An 18,495-nucleotide genomic window follows, 5' to 3' on the forward strand; every position below is an offset into this window, starting at 1 on the left:
GAATGATAACAGTTTTCTTTAAAATTTGAGAAAATATAAACATATACAAATAAATATCTTACCAGAAATTGTAGGAAAATGGCTTATCAAGGTAAATACCATCAACAAAGAAAAGAGAAGAGATAAACTTTTCCCGGTTGACATGGTATTTATGCATAGATTACACAATAACTCTTTCTCTGAATATCCTTCAAAAGAAACAAAACAAACAGATTTTAAAGTTAACATTAGCCGATATTCTGGTGTAATAACTCTTAGAAAAATATTCTAATGAAATAAACACCTACATATATTAAAAATACATACTTGTACAATCTGAATAAATAAAATTACAAAAACTAAAATTTTGCACAGTAAAACGTATTTGAAGAAAAGGATTAAAGATCTATTCTCGATGAAAACGTAAAAGAAAACTATTAACATGTATATGTATTTCTAGCCTGATCTACCTTTCGTTATTTGTATTATGCATTGATCGATTGTATGGTCTAATTGTGTTATATATATATATATATTCATGATATGTCTTCCATATATTATGTAATAAGTATTCATAGTTAATTTTCCATATTCGAATATGTAATAGTCAACAGTTTACTATATATGGATGATATAATCTTTTGTATATATATAAAATATATATTTCGTATGTTGTAATGGCTTCCATAAAAAACGGCTGTGTAAATTTGTTAACAAAATTATTATTTACTGCATATGGATCGTATAGTATTTTGTTTACATATACCTTTCATATTACGTAAATGGTTTCCACAAAAAATGAATATAAATTTGTCGAACGAATTTATTATTTGCTACAAATGGATGGTATCTTTTGTTTTTATACGGGAATTTACATTTTATTTAAAAGGAAAATAGTACAATTAGGTATGTGGTATTGAAACGGTTGTCATTATGATAATACCGGTTTTATTCCTACCCTTTTAGATCCCCTATATATTAATCTTGCGGTATTACTTGTTTTCGTAGTCACGTGTCAAGATGGTCCATATAAATATAAATTATATTTTTTATTAGAATAACTATCAAATTGATTAGTTGTGTATAAAAGACTATTTTTTCTTTCTTTAAATAAAAACTACGGAATTACCTAATATGATTAACATATATATAACAATTAATGATTATGAATAATATCTAGGGCAATTCTTTTAAATAATTTTTTTTAAGTTTTTATCAAAAAAAATAGCCCTCAAGAAAGAAAATGACCAAAATTGCTCTTTTTATTTTGAATTTTTGAATATTTATTTTTTTATTTTTAAAAATTTGAAACCATATCCCCAAAACTCCACCCCTTAACTCTAAACCCTAAGTCTAGATTAGTTAACTTAGGGTAAAAATGTATTTTTAACTTTTAATAAAACTTATTTTGGTCATTTTCTTCATTGATGACTATTTTTGTGACAAAAACTTAAAAAAGACAATCCTAAGGAATTTCTCTAATATATATTTGATAACAATTTTTTTATCCTCTTTTTTTTTTAGTTTAGCTTTATACTATTAAAAGAAATTAAACAATCATATTAAGCATATAATAAAAAAATTTAGATTTTTTCTTATATTTTATATTTTGAATTTTTTAGAACGACTATAAATTACTAAAAATAGTAATTGTCTCACAATGAAAATTTTGTGATCAATGTCTTAACTTTTATTTGTTCAAGAAAGAAAAAAATGATCATAAATCGTATGAATATGAAGTCTCATTAATAGATATTCATATTATATATATTTATATCAAGATCATTTAATTAAATTATATACTATATAAAAATATGTTAATTTCAAATTTTGCAATGATAAATTATAGAGAAACTAATATTTTAATTTTGAAATTTGAATAGAAAAATATCACATTAAAAATTTTGTGATTAACAGTTTAAAAATTAGAACATGAAATCAATTATGGAGAATCAAAGTAAACAAATAGAGAGCAGAAAAACTAATCCCTTTTCGTCATTTAACAATCGATGTTGCCTATCTGGTTTTGGTGATTTATGTCAGCCGCAAAACTTAATTTTCTTTTGTGCATATGAAATCTTAAAAATATTTAAAATGAGTTGTAATACATTAACTCTTCAACAATTATGATACTTTAAGAGACCAACATTTGTATTCGTCATTTTACAATCGATAAAGATTAAAGTGTTGCAAAATATTAAAACCATTTAATGAACAAACATTAGTATAAAAAATTCACCATTCGCATATGCGCAAATTATCATCTAGTATTCTTAATGTGTGGAGACTGATAGGAAAACATATACATCAAACAAATATAAACCTATCAATTAGGACCGCCGTCTGTAGTCCAAGCCAGTACATCTTATAAATTACACTAGAGCTTGACCCGTGCGACCGCACGGGTGTTTATGTAACGATTTATGTATATCATATATTTTGTTAATGTGTCGTGTTATATATATAGATATATATATTTATTTATTAAATGTGTGTTGGAACAGTTATGTAAATATACAAAAAGATTGGATGTATATATATATATATATATATATATATACTATGTTTGATCAAATTTTATATTGACATTTCTTTCATATTTAATTGTATGATTGAAATGTATTATTAGTATATTATGCGTTTAGGTCAAAAGTTACAACTATTCTAAAAACCCAATTGGAAGGGATATAAATTGGCCCGCCTATTTTAACTAAAATCATGGGAATAAAGTTAATTTTACATTCAAAATATGAAGATAATATTCCAAAAAGTTTATAATAAAAAATGTTTGAACATAAGTGAATCACGTCTAATATATATGCAAAATTTTTTATTGGTAAGTTATAGTAATAAGCATTAATTTTGTTTATATATGGTAATATATATGTATTATAAGACCAAAAGCGTGGAAACTAACTTTTAAATTGTTTTTCATAGTTTAGGTTGTTTCAATAGTTTGTTAATATTTGTTTCGATAGTTTGTTAATATAGGTGTATTTTAAAGTTGATTTAATTACATTTAACTCAAATTAATTTAAGGAAAATTAATCTAACTGAAAAGGACAAACATTAAAATAGGAAATTCAATTTAATTCTCAATGGCATGGAAGTGTAATTAAATTTAAAAACTAAAGGGTATTTTCAATGGGTACTTCTATTTTAATAATATAGATGATCTCGAGTTAATAAACCTATCAATTAGAACTGAATTCATTTAGACTTTAACCTCAATTGGGCTTAAACCCGTTCAGATTAGAACCAGATCAAAAACCTTAAACTTAAATTTTAATTTATTTAATTATTTAGCAATAATGTTCATGTTTTAAACAAATATAGAACTAATGATAACGTCTTGTACAAATATAAAATTCCGATAACTATAACAACATTAATGTGTAGTTTTAGTATTAATGCTCATGTATTTAACAAATACTAGATTAAGCTTCATGCCTTGTGCGGATTAAATGTTGTATATATAAATATTTTTATGTTCAACTAGGGCCGGTCCGCGCTACGCGCGGAATGTGATTCTCTAGTTATATTTTTTTTTTTTGCGTAATTGTTATTCAATCTTGTTGTTTGCGGGCTAAGATAATGAGTGGAAGTGGTCTGTATGAAATTGATTTATTTTTCAAATATATTTTAGGTCGATGGCTTAATTGGATGAGGGATTATGTGTGTGATGACATTTAGTTTAGTCATTGTGGTTTTTATTTATAACTTTGTGTTGTGTTTATGTTTTTTCAAAACCTTTTATGCATATTTTGGTTTGTGTCAGTGGCAGAGGCAGTGAAGAAGCACGTGGATCAACTGATCCATGTCAATTCCAAAATTTTACTGAGTATGCATGTAATTGTAGTTACACATTTATTTTTTTTTGTCATCTAGTAGATTAATATGTAAACTAAAAACGTCAATTACATCAAGCCGGCAAGGAAAAAACCTTCCGGAGCCAACAGCCAGCATAGTAAACATTACTACCCGGAGCCAAAGATGAAAAACTAGAGAACAACTTACGATAAATAGGACTAGAAAGGAACAAGATCCCTGAAACTTTGTGGAGGTATAACAATTATCAATATGGAGAAGCAATTCGAGAAAGGAAGCCGGAATGAACGAGAAAGCGTTGAAGGTTGATATTATTGGGGTGATAGAAAGCTCTATGATCCAACAGAGAACCACGAGCAAACGCCACTCAAGAACATGCTTCAGCTAAGGAAACCACGAGAAGACGAATCTCCACCCGAGCAGTCGACGAAGAAGATGGTTGACAATCAAACTACTCACAGACCAAACGCAATTGAGCTAAAGCTCCACAGCTCCTTACCAAGAAATCCGGAGAAACCCGTCGGTTTAAAGCCAAGGAACAGCACGACATCACAAAATCGAAGCTTCACAATGAATCAAACATCAGTAAACTCAAGGGTCGAGCGCCAATACCTTACCAAAGACAAGCTCGGGAGGAAACTTGACGCCACCGAGAACAGAAGACAGCTCCTTAGAGCAAGAATGGGAGACCCAAACCGTGACCACTAAGAAGCCACCAAACAACACTGTCTCAAGACCACCAACCTACATATTTCAAAGGAATCTTAATCACAAACCAGAACCTAACCACTAGCCAGAGCTTCTGACCTTCGACAAAGACAAACACAGAACAAGGAGAAGAGAGCCGAAAACGCAGAACCACCGCAAACCCACTTGGAACCGCTTCACCAAATCTGATGGAAGAAGTAGCTACCCACATCAGAGCCGGATAAGTCTTGCACACCGCGCACCAGAAAACAAATTCAGAGTTGGAGAAGTAACCCAAGCATAGCGAGAGAGCAATACGTAACCCCGACAACACCTCAAATGCACAAAGCAGACCAAAAGAACACACCAAAGACCATATACTACCACATAAACAAGACTAGACACCTATGGTTTGCTTCAAAAGGAAAGAACAAGAGCGTCGCTTGACCACCGAACTTCAGAGGCACATGAACAAGCTAAGGAAATTCACGACCCCTTACCTAAGCCGAAACGTCCAACACGCCTCAGACCTCCATCCGAGTAACAACGAACAGAATCCAACACCAGAATCATCAGATCCATCCATAATCCCAGATCTGAAACAAAACCCACAAAGGTGACGAGTTACCGAAATTAAAGACAGAGACCTATGTAGAAGGGAGAGATAGGGCCGCTCCCGACGGCGGTGAGAAGCACCGACCGTCAGAGCAGAAGACTAAGATACGGAGGCTTTTGGTTCTTTAGGTTACTACTACTATTTCAATTCTCTCCCATTTCACATTTATTAATTGGTTCATTTTTAATGGTTTGACCCACTTAATAATGGTAAATCTTTCATTAATTTTATATCTATATAATTTTGACCCCGGTAGATTTTGATTCTACCTTGTGTCATTGTTTTTTGCGTAATTGTTATTCAATCTTGTTGTTTGTGAGTGAACATAGTGAGTGGAAGAGGTATCGATGAAAATGACTTTTAGTTAAAGTATGTGTGAGGGTGATGGTTTGATTGAAAGAGAGATTATATGTGTGATCAGTGGCGGAACTGCTCGAGGATGATAGAGTTAATGACCTCGTGACCTTTATATTTTTGTTGTTCATATTAAAAATTTGTCAAGGTAAAATAGAAAAATTGGTTAATTCATCTACAATTGATCATCTTGTTTGTTAATCTTAATTATTGATCTTTTTGTTTAAAGTTAAAATCTTAATTATTGCACTTTTATAACGTTATTACTAGTGGTGTGCTCGCGCTTTGTGCAGATTGTTTGTCATTTGTGCTATTGACATTTGTATATTGTTATGCAGAAATGTTGTTATATTTGTAGTGTATTAGATGTATTTGATATAGGGATGGATACGACGGTATTGTGTTAGTGTGATTCGATATATTCATATAAGTAGTTGAAACTATAACTATCTTCGACATGTGTTTAGTTTTTGTTTGACCTATTGCGTTGACTAATGTATTGTATAAATATTCAGAGTACGAAACAAAATTGTTTGAGTAAGAAGAGAGATGTAAATAAATTTCGTGGAGGTGTGAAAATATTTTATAATTTTCTATGTCTAACATAGACGAATAGAATAATTGTTTTTGGATAGTATATGGTAGGTGTTGGGCTTTGGGTAGTATATGGCTCTTAGTCTTTCACCATGTTAGTTGGGGATCTATTCTCTCGGTGTCCTCCTCCGATTCACTGGTGTTCCGAGGCTGTTGCCAACCGCCCCCGTTGAAACCATCCGGAGCTATTTCCAGTGAGTGTTCGTCTGAACTGTCCTGCTCTGATATTCTCTTGATTCTTCTAGGTGATTGAGAAGCGGTTTGTAAGGATACTAAATGTTGTTTTTTACTCTAGCTTATACATTATTTCCACAACTAGACTTTCCTGTTTAGCTTTGAAATTAATTTTAGTTTCTTATGGGCTTTTAAAAAAAAATTTTGCAGTCCGTAAGAACCTAATGGCTTTATATCAAATTCTAGTTCAATCTCACTGTAACCAAAATTTCATTATAGCAATGATATTTACATTCTTAGCAAGAAAAAGTTATGGGCTTTGAAGTATTATTCTAAAAAGTAATTGAACGCGTAATAAATAAAGTATATGAATTCAGTTATTTTCTTATTGAGATAACATGTTTTCGAACTCGTACTCCATGCAATGTATCTCATTTTTAGGTTTTTATTTTGCTCTATTTTTTTAAAAAAAAAATTGGGAGGTTAATGATTAATATTGTTAATTTCATGTTTTTCTGCTCCATTCCGTAACTAAAGTACTTTATATTTGATTGTACTTGTTTATTTATGTTTTCAGTTTGCTATGTGGAACTCTGTTTGGGTGGTGGATTTGGTTTCGTTGAGAGCATTTAGTAACATGGTTCTAATGATATGATCCAATCGTGCTATTTTAAGGAGCTTCTGAATTTTACTTTCATCTTCCATATCCAACAAAAGATAGGATGATTACTTGGCAGCGGTTAATTAGCTGCTGATTAATCTATTGTCTTGGTGTCGTCGTGATTTATGAATGCTGTTTTTTTTTTGTGTCCTTAGTTTTGAACATATTTTTATGTGGTGATATTTAGATACTGCCTTTAGTATTATGTCAGTATATTTTTGTCAATTGTACATGTATTTTGTTAACTACGACTGATTTTTGTGAGTAATTTATATATATATATAATTTAATTAGTAATTCTTCCATCATTTGTTTTTTAGTCTAAGCTAAAGTTTGGTGGTAAAAAGAAATAAATTCATAAGATTTATTCTTCTTTATTTTGATTGGTCTTGGTTTGATGAAACTTTTAAAAATTTAATATTGTTTGGATGGCATAATGTTGTAGTGTTTGTTGCTTGTAAAGCAGATGAGTAACGCTCATGTTTTCTAACTCGTACTCCATGCAATGTTTCTCATTTTTAGGTTTTTATTTTGCTCTATTTTTTTTTAATATTTAAGTGGTCAATGATCAATATTGTTAATTTCATGTTTTTCTACTCCATTCCCTAAGTATAGTACATTTTAATTTGATTATACTTGTCATTTATGATTTTAGTTTGCTTCGTAGAAATTTTTTTGGATGGTGGATTTGGTTAGATTGAGAGCATTTAGTAATGTGGTTCTAATGATATGGCCCAATCGTGCTATTTTAAGGAGTTTCTGAATTTTACTACCATCTTCCATATTCAACGAAAGATAGGATGATTATTTGGCAGCGGTTAACTAGCTGCTGGACTAATCCATTGTTTTGGTGTTGTAGTGCTGGTCTAATCCATTGTTTTGGTGTCATCGTGATTTATGAATGTTGTTATTTTATGAGTCTCCAATTTTTTGTACATATTTTTATGTGGTGATATTTAGATATCGCTTTTAGTGTTACGTAAGTTTGTCAATTGTAAAGGTATTTTGTTAACTACAACTGATTTTCGTGAGTAATTAGTATTTTTTCCATTATTTTTTTAGTCTAAGCTAAATTTTTGTGGTTAAAAGAGAAATAAATTCATAATATGTATTCTTTTTTATTTTGATTGGTCTTGGTTTGATGAACTGTGAAAAAATAATTATGTAAATAAATAATTATGTATTTTATTAAATCATCATTTTCTGACACTAATTGATGTCAAAATTTTGTTTGGATTGAAAGTAAAATATTGATTACGAAAAATGTGTTGTTAAATGTTTTAATAGATTTAATATAAATAATAAGGGAATTTTTTAGGTAAGATAGTAATTTGGTGGTAAACATGATTGTTCCCTTTGCTTCTTTTGTAATTTTTTACTTGTTCTTTATTTCGGAGTTCATGATCATCAAGATCAAAACTCATCGGCTTCTTTGTCTAGAATATCTTTATTATTCTCTAACTGAAATCTCACAACCTTTGTGGCTTTTGACCTTCTTTCTCAGTCAGAAGCTTTGGCATATATTTTTCTTCGAAGTTAGGGATTTGACAATCTTGTTCGCTCTATGCAAGCAAGTAAATGGCTTTTGCTTGACGAAAAAAATAAAAGGCTTTTGCTTGTAGTACGTTCTCGCATGTTTCTTGAGTTATGTTTAAGCATTTAGCTAAAGAATCCATCTTTTTCTTATACTTAGGTATATGTTTATTATCATGATTCAAATTATCTTGTGACAATAGATAATATAGCAGTTTCCGAGTGACGACAATAGTAATTTATATTTGTATCTTTGTGACCATGAAAGCTAATACAACTCTTAGAATTCAACACAGGTTTTGAAAAGAAAAAAAAATAAACATGATGAGCCTGTGTGTGCTTTAATGTATGACATGATCCCTCCCTCTATAACCTTCCTGCCAATAATTTTTTTACATTTAGTCAGCACACTTTAGTAATCCAAATCATGGAAGTTGGATAGTTCTAACATGGAATTACTCTCCCACCTGTATCCTCATCCCCAACATTCTCACATTCGTAGTAATCTCTAACTGCTCCAGTTTCCGATCCATCCAAGTCTTATTGAGAGAAGAAGCTGTGGTTTTTGGTTCACAGGATCTTCAGCTCCTGCTTCCACCAGAAAGCACATAACAAAAAAGTTTTCTAATTTTGGGGAACCTCTCTGGATCAGTGACTACAGAGCAGGTTGTCTTTATCAGTCACTTGTAGAAACATATATTGTTTAATCACATTGTTTATCTAATTAATGGACTGAAGCAAGAAGACTCATCGGCCCAAGTGACCACAAAATATGTTGATAACCATATAACTAACAGAAAATAATTGAAGAGAAAATCAATTCGACTAATTTGGCGGAGATATTCAAGAATGATTTCGTTGATGACTCTGTTTCCCACTTAGGTCAACGATGTTGAAAACATCCATGAACCAGCCAGCCACCATATCAATCTCAGCTATTTATAAAATGAGAATTAAACTGGTAGAGAGTAAACAAATATATAATCAAATACTGAGGTGTGTAGATTTGTTTTTACCTTTACACGACATGATAATAGTGAGGAATGAAATGATGAATTTCCTGGATGCTAACTAACATACTTATAGCAGATTCAGCAAGTGGAAGAAAGGAGGGCTGCCCTGAATGGGAATTCGTGGAAGGAGTGGGGAGATGTAGTTAATAAGATTGTTTATGACAATGATTCCATTACAGAAAGTTTTATCGGATGGGATGGATGCCAAAGGGTTACCGCCACTGATTCCAGGAGATGCATATTCCAATTGCCAAAAAAAAAACCCTAGACCAACTCGGGCCAGGATGCTGATGTAGTTAAGGGCCCAATAAAAAGAGTAGTCCATATCTCATTTGCTTTCAACGAAAACATAGGATTGAAAGTTGTATGATAGCTTGCCATGTGTCGTACCGTGGAGTCTTTCTGGTCAACTTTATCACTATAGATAGATATTAGCATTGGCTCCAGTGAAAAAAAAATCATAACTCCGCCATTCTGTGTGATTATATTGAAGAAGAGAGTTTTTGAAAATTATATATTCTATGAGTAGTTTATTTAATATTTTTTATGTACATTTTATATAATTTTCTCTTAGACCTGGATATTTAATCTGGACCAAACCGAAACCGACTCAAAACATAGGTTTGGTTTGGGTCCAGATTAAGAGAAAATTACCTAATAGGTATTTCTTTTGGACCCGCAGGTCTTTGTTTGAGTTTGGGTCCTACCCGAGACCTAGTCGGAAATATTTTGTGTATATTAAGTATATTAGGGTATTTCGAATATGTTTCTGGTCTTACATATATTTTTTAAGTTTTAAGTTTGGATTTACAATAGTTTTGGGTTTCAGGTAAAATTTGAATTTTTTTTTTTAAATGGGTAGTCGGATAAATTTTGAGTATTTTTGGTTCATCGGGTCAGATTTCGAATAAAATTTTAGATTTTTAGGTATTTAAATATTTTTGGATTTTTTGGAGTTTAAATATTTTTCATGTTTTGGGTATTTTTCATATTTTTAGATAATTCAAATCTTTTTGAATACTAAATACCCGAAATGATATATCCAGATCTGATATACTTACCATTGAATTTGTGGAAATATTTGAAATATATACTGCAAAGCTTTATTTATATGTATAGGTTATAACCCGTTTTATGACGTGATATTGTAAAAATTATAACCAAAGAAAAAAAACACTTCAGCATCCTGGTTAGACATGGAACTATAAACCGAGAACCAAAAGTGAATCAAAACCGAAGCAAAAAAAACTCAAAACTAAATTGATATTCACAAATAATTAAGTGGTTCCTATATATCTAAAACCGAAAAATCAAAATTGAACCTTTAGAAAATATATTATTTTTTTGATAAATATAGATTTCAAATATGGTGGTTCCTATGATTGAAGAGATATACAAATTTTAAAAATGTGATTTTTTTCAAAATATTGTGATTTCCATATCTCTGTTGAAAATTTTAATATTAATCTACTTATGTAAAGTATTCAAAATTTAATAACAATGTAATTTTAGATAATAATTTTTCGATCATAAAGATATTTAACAAAACTGTGAAATTGTTTTTAGCTCATTTCTGAAACACTTAAAGAAAGAAACCATAGTACTTTTCTATTCAAAGAGACACTTAATCATATATAACATGAATATGTTTGCATGTCACGTAATTGCAATAGGAGGTGGACCTGAGAGGTTATAATATTTCATGTCTAACTATTACATAATTAAGAATATTATAATATTTTATAGTTTTCATGTGAATATTATATATTTTAGATGCCTCACCATTTTATAGTGCAATTGTATTGTGGTATTAATTTTTTTGTTTTATAAATTTATATTTGTTTTTCGTTTTAAGTGTTCTATATTTTTTTATAAATTTACATTGCAGATGTATCATATATTTGTCAAAATCTATTTCGTTATTCTTTTATTGTTTCCGTATTTAAAAGTGACATTTATTACGTGTATTTGAGTTATGGTAACTGAATATATTTGATGAAATATTTATTACAAATCGATTTTTTTATATTGCTAAAATGCCATAATTTTTTTTCAAATGCTATCCATGTTTCCAAATAATATAGATATATTGCTATTTTTGTTTCCAAACAAATCTAAAATGTACTTCAGTTTTAATAATATAGACGATGATCCGAAGTAATTTCTTTCTGATGAGGATTTGAAGTTTATAATAAAAGTGGATATTATATTTATTTGATTAGTTAGTTTAACGTTTGATTTTGTTTTTTGTTTTTAAATCTAATATGCTTTTATTTTTATTTGTTGTCCAATATATATTTCAAGACCTTTTACTATTTTAGTCATTATCTTCGTTTTCGTTGTGTCTTTTTCGTTTAATGAAAAGACATTCTTATCTCATCTTTGTATACCTCTAAGGCTCTAATTAAAATTAACATGATTTTTCTATTTTTATTAGTTTTGTTAGAAATTATAATTTGCACTAGCATGTAAATATTTTCATTATTGCAATTGTTATACAGTTTCATAAATGTTTGATCAAAATTTTAATACATGTATATAGCAAATAGAGTATAATTTTTATTATTTCAGTTAGGTTAAATTCTCAAAACATTGCTTTGTTTCTTTTTTGTACATACTTTTCAATTTATTGATAGTTTATTACTTTTTTTTGGAATCACTAATTTAAACAATTCAATAAGTAAATATATATAACTCGCTGTTATAGTAAATTATTTTAAGTCTGGTAAATACAATGAAACCATATATTAATCATTAGTATTCAGATAAATATATTACTTAAGTTTAAGTCAACCAAATACAAATGTGTAACTTTGTAAGATATAACCATCAGGAAACAAAATATTACAAATTAACACTTTCTTGTGTAAGAAATGAGAGATCAAAAAATGTTCCAACAAAAGAAAAAGAGAATGTATGTATTGCAAAATGTGTAAGTTTTATATATAAAGTGAAATCTACTGGCATTAGTATTATTGGTTAAGTGGCAGCCATTCCATTTACAGCTCTAATTCTCCAGACTCTTCATTCTGAAGCTTGATCTGAACCTCTTGCTTCACTTTCCCATCAACAATGTTAATGATGCTGTCATCTTTTTTTTTGGATCGAAATGATGCTGTCAAATGATGCTGTCATCTATTGGCGGATTATCATGCAACTTTAGCCATTTCCCAATCTGCATATCCCCAAACATCTCTGGATCCCCAAACACCATCGCAGATGTTATCAGAGGCTGGATATCAAGTTGAGCTTCTCCCATTATATCACCAGCAGAGAATGTATCATAATCATACACTTGCTGCAATCAACAGGGAAACCAATAAGATATACATAATAGATATATATAACAGATTTTTGTCAATAGCAAAAGTGCTTAGGATAATAGGCTTACCAGTTTTACAGGACCATAGCTGTCAGGAACAGACAGCATGAGTTCTTGATTCCATACCGGGTTCAAATTACAATTCACAACAGTTTTTTGAAGTTTATGAACAATAGCTTTTAAGATCCACAAAGAGTCTATAGATGCAGGTTAGTAAACAGTCACAAAGAGATACACTTACTTGCTTCCCTAGATTCAAGGCAACATAAGCATCACTTGACATCATGTCTCTGATAGCTAAGTTAGTACCTTTCTTAACAGCCACCTCAAGCAATCCAATAAACTCTACCATTCCTTCTGCAAACTATCTCATCATGAAGATGATACCAAGAAAGAAACTGTTTAAAAAAAAAAGAAGATTGCAAGTTAGAAGCTTTACTATCTTCTTTGACAACGAACTTGGGCAAAACTATCAATGAATTTTGTAGAAAGACTTGATTAAGAAAAGATAGTTTCTTTGTCGAGCAAGCTTACCCTGTTGTTCTCCTCAAGCTTGGTTTCAGAAACTCTTGGAGTTCATACTTTGACCTAAACAAAAAAAAAAAGATTAAAGATTTGAGTAGTAACTCATCATGAAACAAAATAAGACTTTGTCTAGGTATTGGTGTTGGCTAGGCCAAGCAGTTCACTGTGATTACCAAACCTGAATTGTTCTTCAGGAATGGGTGTAATCGGTCCGTTTAACTCATCAAACCGGGTGTTCATCACTGAACCGTATCACCTAGTGAAATCAAAGCCGCTCAAGGAGAACATAGAACCCAGTCACTTGTAAGTGGGAAAACGATGAAATGAAATAATTTGAGCTACCTACATTAAGTGAAGAAAGATTAGAAACCTTTTTGTTGCGACAGAAGTCTTGATCACTCCAACACTTCTCATCAACATCCTTCTGAGTTCCAATGTTGTCTCTCAAAATTGAAGCTGTTAAAGAAGAAGAAGAGAACACAATCTTATCTATGCTCTCTGTTCTTTCACATGCTTCCACCACATTGATAGCTCCTCTCACCTCCAAATCCACTTCCTTCTCCTATAATAATGTTTCACACTAAATCTAAAACAAAACTCTAAACCTACACAAAAACATATTTAGACGATGATTGATGAAGTCACTCACATCGTATCCTTCAGGGCTTTCCAACAGGCAGAAGACGGCGTTAGATGTCTTGAGAGAGACAAGTATGCTTTGATAATCCAACACATCAACATCGTACACAACTAATCTCTCCTCTGTTGCTTCCATCTCTCTGATTGTCTCCTCAATTTCACTATCTCCTAATTACCAGACAAAAACAATTGAAGGAAACAACCAAAAAAATATTATTTGTAGTCGTGCCAAGAAGAGATAGATACCGTAAAAGTTTTTACGAATAGCTGCGTGAACAGAGTATCATCCTCTGCTAAGCAACTTCTTGTGAACATAGCTGAGCATCCGGATGTTTCTGGCTGGAATGAGTGAGTGGTGCCTGAAAACAATTACAAACAAAAATAAAAATAATAAACCACCGGATTTGCAAAGAGGTAAAGCATAATTAATTCTGATATAAAAGGAGTAAAGAAGATAATTGATTAATCAAAGTGGGTCGCGGTAACGACGAATTACAGAGAGCAGAAACGGTGACGACGAAGTGAAGAGTCGGAGACGATCAACCATCAACCCTTCAGACGAAAATAGTAGTGAGATTGGCTACCGCGGCTTGAGATCCTCTGCAATTGGAAGTGAGATCGACGATCTTTGGGAGCTAGGAGATATCGTGGCTTATGGTCGCGAAGGAAGCTTGGTCACGGCAGCGGAGGGAGGCAATCGCGGAGCCGCCACAGAGATGACATGAGGAGTCGCGAGATGCCTTGCTGAGAAATCGAGGTCGCGGAGACGATAGAAATCTTGCAGTAGAGATGGCCCTGTTGGGCTGCCAGAGAAAATGATGGCCCGTCAAACCGGTTTAAATGAAACGGTCAGTTTCATCCACCCGGACACGTGCCGCGTGTATAGGAGCTGATTTAGTGACGTGGATTAGGAGTAGGAGTGAGAGAAACATATTTTTATAGATTACTTATATGAGATGACTATTTACTTGAGGTTAAAGATCTGAAATAATATGTATATGTGACACAGTGCGTTGTAAAAAAATTTAGATATATAAAGTCGTATTGGTTGAAGTGTTATAGTTACGGAAAGATTCATGCTAAAGATCAATATCTAAAGATTATACGTTTAGTCTTTTAACTTTAGAGCGTCTTTTAACCTTGGAGCATTCAAACCTTTTTGAGCATGTTAAGCTTTGTTTACAACAATTGACCATGCACTTTGAGCATTCTAAGACTTTATTGAATCATTTAGCATACAAAACAATATCTTAAGTATATTTACTTACAATACCTATAAGAACCTTCCCGTAGAAATCGAAATAGTTTGAAAGGTTAACATGTTCTTTCTCAGCAACCTTGACACATTGTTATATTGACTCATCATCAAAACACAAAACACATAAAAAAATGAGTGAATTCAATCAAAATCATACCAAGTGTTTGGCCTCTATGGCCGGAGCCTTAGCCTTTATGTGTCTCATGTCATGCGTTTGTTGTAATGGTTTTCGATATACTTCTTAGTTGCAGCATCTTTCTTCATTGTTGAACTCGAAATCAACTCTTCATCCTCTACAGCCTCTGACGTTGGAGATGGCATAATATTCGCTACCACCTGCTCTTCGTGATCCGTTTCACAATTCTCCTTTTTTTGTCTCCCAAAAACATAAAAAAATGTTGCTATTTATCTTCCATTGGATTTATTTTTGTCGCAGCCATCGACGGAACGCCGAGATGTCATCTCTACTTTCTTAGTCTTTCCTTTTCGCATGTGGTTTAAATTTTCCGATGAATTTGTAATTTTGGCTTACTCATGGTATTTATTTTAGGTCAAACTTTAAACTTTGTAACTTTTATGTTTTTTTTTTAATTATTAGATTTTATGATCCGTTAAAATAAATGACTTTTATATGTACAACATGTTAAAACAAATTTTTACTATAACTTGAAATTAAATAATATTTATTTACAAAAATATAAAAAATTAACCTTGAAATATGAACATGTAAATATAATACTACTCCCAAATTTAGTAATACTATTAGTTTTAATAAATTATGGTCCTTTTTGTTTATGATATATAGTCGGGATGGATATTTTACCCGATACTTGAACCCGTATTCGAACCCGACCCGAAAAACCAAAACCGAAATAGCAAAATGCCTGAATGAGTATTGATTTAGGAGAGAATGGATATCCGAACTCAAACGGGTAATATCCAAACCCGAATGGATATCTGAAAATAACTGAACATATATATACTTGCCCTTATATTTCTTGTTTACATCTCTCATTTAATTTAAAATATTTATATTGATGTTACACATACATTAATATCATATAATATACATATAATTACGGAGAAAATGATTTGTCACTCAATTAAAATGCATGTCAAGTTTTTTGTTTCATGTATTAACAAAAGTTACATTCAAAATTTCAAAACAATAGCCAAATTAATGTTTATTTATTTTTGAAATGTTATCTCCAAATTTATCAATCATTCAATCTATTAAAAATAAAAAATCAGTTAAGTGAAATCTATATTTTTAAATAGAATAAACCTAAAAATGAAAAATTAAATTTTTTTTCAAAATCTCAATATCCGAACCCAATCCAAAATAACCAAATCTGAACTAAAATACCCGAACCCGATCCGAAGTATAGAAATACCCGAACGGGTTCAATACCCCTATACCGAAATACCCAAAATTCTGAAATACCGGACCGACCCCGAACAGGTATCCGACAAATAATCTTCTGCATTTTTTTATGTACACTTACTGTTTAAAACTAAAAAAATTTATATTTATTTCAAACTTATTAATATCATTAAATTATGAAACTAATATGAAAATTATTTGACATATATATATATGGATGATGATGATTTATTAGCGAAGGAGAAAAAGATAGTCTCCATGTTTTAATGTCATTCTCGACTTTCCATGTGGGGAAGAAAATTTATAATTTTATACAAAAATCTCTCCTCAAACCCAAAATGCTAATTTCTTTTGGCTTCTTCTTCATTCTTCCCAGATTCTCTGCAGAGGAGGATCTATGAATCCATCCCCTCCCCCTATCTAAGCTCCTCTTCTTCGTCTTTTCCATCGGTTACTCTGTTTCAGAAGATTTTTTTGACTGAAGGCATTCACTCTGTTTCAGAGGCTTCCAGAAGCATCAATGGCCGAAAGTTTATCTGTTTATACGGAAAGGCTATCTCTTTCTACCGCTATCTCTCATCTAATCTTTCGTGATTTAAGCTTCTAGGTTACTATGCATGTTAGTTTTATCATTGGAATCAACCTTCAAAAATCTTCTCTTTTTTTCTTCATAAGATTTAAAGTTATGGTTTTTTAAGCTCTAAAGGTTTACTTATATTCTCAGGTTTTAATGTTTGATGTAAACATGACAGTGCAGAAATTGTAATAAAACAACCAAAGAGATCACATCTGTTCTTAAAGATGATAGTTTTGGTGTTTGCAATGGTCTGTGGTCTCTAAATTTGCTCCGTCTGCTTAAAACAGTTTAGTGTCCAAACCTCACAACTTGTTCGAACTCGTATCACTACTCGAATTCATTACCCAAAGCCAGAGACTTTCAATAGGTAAGCAACTCTTCTTGTTTCTTTGTTTGTTTATTCACTTCTAACTTTGAAACTGATCTGAATGTGAGCACAATCCGGTGAGGTTCTTTGCGATACTATCGATGCAGAGATCAGGAAGCAGTTGGTTCGAAACATTGGTTTGATATCTCTCCACCGATTCGTTACCCAGTGCTTGAAAATATGACGACTACGAATCAGTTAAATGGAGAAGCTCCACTGGTTGTGTAGGTGGAAGCTCAAGCAACAACCGGAAACCTCGGCATTATCGGGAGTTAGCATCGTTATTTGCCAAAATTTCCGCCGCAGAGATGAAACGATTCAAGAGAAACCCTCGAACAGGTTAGCCATAAAACAGTGAATTAGTATGATTTAAGAGATAAGAAGAGAGGATGAGTTCAAGAAGAGAAATACTCACATCCATTTATATTGTTTACACCCCGCCTTTCAGATCTAAGCAAAGCATTAAAGACGAATCGTGGAGGAGAGTCAATAGGATTTAACACGAAGCCATTAATCAAACCGTTGCAGGTAGGGAGACGAATCGCAAAAGTCATGCCTAGCCGTCGCACGAAGAGGAGCAATGAATTTCATTTTCTCACTGCAGCCGTATTAGGGATAGACGGAACCCATTCTCGTTGGGCCGGAAACACTTCTAATCTCACAGCCCATGAACACACTAAAGAACGAAACCGAAAATGTTGAAGTTTAATGAAACGTGCGGTTTGCCTTATGGACACGTGTCATTACGATATGAAATGACTCATCTACGTGGATCCTAGGTGTCTTTCTAAGGAGAGAGCAAACCATACTTTATATAAATAGACTAGGGTCGGGGCGGGATGTATATTAAATAAAAATTGAACCGGTATAGTATATATTTAACATATATTTATTACAGAAAACTATACACACTAGTTATTTTTTTACGTGTTTTGGTATTAGCAGACTAATAGAACTATACAGTTATATTTATATATTATTTTT

General features: G+C 31.6%; 2 long non-coding RNA genes across 9 annotated transcripts; both read right to left on the bottom strand.

Moving 5' to 3' along the window:
- Positions 1-8,603: 8,603 nt before the first annotated feature.
- LOC106293038 lies at positions 8,604-9,695 on the bottom strand. 2 transcript variants are annotated; one of them, XR_001260336.1, is made up of 3 exons: positions 9,443-9,695; positions 8,894-9,361; positions 8,604-8,803 (listed from the first exon to the last, which is right to left on the bottom strand). It is a non-coding gene; the product is annotated as an uncharacterized LOC106293038 (long non-coding RNA). The 2 variants fall into 2 exon arrangements; XR_001260335.1 differs by having other exon boundaries at positions 8,894-9,695.
- Positions 9,696-12,237: 2,542 nt separating this feature from the next.
- Positions 12,238-14,745, bottom strand: LOC106343652. Of its 7 annotated transcripts, none has more exons than XR_001269996.1 (8): positions 14,422-14,744; positions 14,172-14,284; positions 13,936-14,093; positions 13,657-13,848; positions 13,465-13,542; positions 13,201-13,349; positions 12,831-13,118; positions 12,238-12,737 (listed from the first exon to the last, which is right to left on the bottom strand). It is a non-coding gene; the product is annotated as an uncharacterized LOC106343652 (long non-coding RNA). The 7 variants fall into 7 exon arrangements; XR_001269993.1 differs by having other exon boundaries at positions 12,831-13,159; positions 13,296-13,349; positions 14,422-14,743; XR_001269994.1 differs by having other exon boundaries at positions 12,831-13,159; positions 13,296-13,349; positions 13,633-13,848; positions 14,422-14,743.
- Positions 14,746-18,495: the final 3,750 nt, after the last annotated feature.

This window comes from Brassica oleracea, chromosome C5 (assembly GCF_000695525.1).
Source record: "Brassica oleracea var. oleracea cultivar TO1000 chromosome C5, BOL, whole genome shotgun sequence".
Classification (NCBI taxonomy): Eukaryota; Viridiplantae; Streptophyta; class Magnoliopsida; order Brassicales; family Brassicaceae; genus Brassica; species Brassica oleracea.